This window comes from Corvus brachyrhynchos, unplaced genomic scaffold (assembly GCF_000691975.1).
Source record: "Corvus brachyrhynchos isolate BGI_N302 unplaced genomic scaffold, ASM69197v1 scaffold206, whole genome shotgun sequence".
Classification (NCBI taxonomy): Eukaryota; Metazoa; Chordata; class Aves; order Passeriformes; family Corvidae; genus Corvus; species Corvus brachyrhynchos.
This window is the reverse complement of record NW_008238640.1, coordinates 85,602-87,481: the sequence shown is the minus strand read 5'-3', so window position 1 is coordinate 87,481 and position 1,880 is coordinate 85,602.

Genomic DNA, 1,880 nt, shown 5'->3' with positions numbered 1-1,880 from the left:
ACCCTGGCGCGGAGCCGTAAGGGGGGCTGCACTCAAAGCAGTGTGGAGTTGGCGGAGCGAAACCACTCACAGGGCGCGGGGCTGGCGGCGATGGCAACGCGGGGCCGTGCAGAGCCCAGACACGTGCCGGAGCAGTGCCGCTCGGTGGGCGCGGAGCAGCTGCAACGTGGGGGCCCTGAGGGGAGGCACGGGGCTTCCCTGGCCCCTGGTCAGCCTCGTTCCCCATTGGTTGGTTTGTGTTTCCCTGTGCGGGCAAGGACCCTCAGGTCCCGTGACTGTAACAGTTCCTCGGCAGATCCCCAGCCATGCGTCTGGAGAAATAAACATCTCTGAAACATCTACCAAGAATCTGTCCATATATACTTCTTTCTATGGGCCTCCTGGTTTGATACGTTGTGTTACAGAATCCCCGCTGTAACACATCTCCACATAGAACTCTTCAGAATCAAAAAATTCTCATGAATATGAAAAAAGTGGATTTTCTCAAGGAATTACACTTTCTTTGCCTGTGCTCAAAGAGAACATTTAGTCTAAGCAGGAAGCACAAATCCATTTAATTTCTTCTCTACATATGTATTTCTGGCTTATAGCCATTTCAATTCAGGTTCTGTATTATTTCTGTACAAGCATAAATGCTAACAAGAGAAGTAAACAAGTAAGAGAGAGAGAAGGCTGTTGTCCAAATAATGGATAATTCTTCAATCTGTACTTATGAAGTCAAAATAAGAAACAGATGATTCCCTGTATGGTTTCTCAAAACTAAATTAACTGTAGTGACAGACTTGGGTTGTTTCCAACAAATTTTGTAGTCCTTTATAATTGGGTAGAGTACTGCAAATAAGGGAAAGGTAAAAAAAACCCAGACGATATTTTGGATGAAGGGTAAGAAGGAAGTGCTTTGAAAATTAGCTGACAAAAAAAGTGGGGGGGGAGGAGTTACATCCAAACCTAGCAGTCAAAGAGATGCTCCATGTGAAATGGTTTAGTGCTCATAACTACAGCTTCCAAAAGACAGAGGCTACCTTACAGAAGTAGGATTCTGTTTAATAGTCAATCCCCTTGGGAGGTGGAAATCAGTTAAATCACTGTTCTAGCTTTTAGAAATTAGGATACTTTTTTTCAAAACAAAAATATGAGGCTTTCAACAGAGCTTCACTAAGTATAGTTATGGAGAAAAGCTCTTTTGAAGTCAAAACAATTCTTTGAAATAGTCACTGAAATACTGATAAAGACTTGCCATTATGTTTTTGGATTTATGATGTTGATAATTCAGGGATGTTTTCATTATTGCTGAACAGCACTTAGAGCCAAGGCCTTTTCTGCTCCTTGTACGGCCATGCTGGGGAGGGGGCTAGGGGTGCGTGGGAGGTTGGGTGGAGACACAGCTGGGACAGGTGACCTCAACTAACCAAAGGGATGTTCCAGACTATGTGACATCATGCTTTATACATAAAGTGGGGGGAAGAAGGAGGAAGGGGAGGATATTTGGAGCAATGGTGTTTGTCTTCCCAAGTCACCATTCTACAGGATGGGGCCCTGCTCTCCTGGAGGTGGCTGAACACCTGCCTGCCCTTGGGAAGGGCTCAATGAATTCCTTGTTTTGCTTGTCTTGCATGTGCGGCTTTTGCTTTCCCTGTTAAACTCTTTATCTCAACCCAGGAATTTTCTCACTTTTACCCTTCTGATTTTCTCCCCATTACACCCAAGGGAGAGTGAGTGAGCATCCGTTTGGTGCTTAGTTAAACCATGACAATGTGTGTCATGGGTTAGCAAGCGTAGTCCTGGAAGTGATGTTCTTGCTAAGGGGTGCTTACAGCTTCCTCTGTGACCTGACAGAACCTATCAGCTGGCCAGTTTGAATATGGACAATTCTTTAAGCC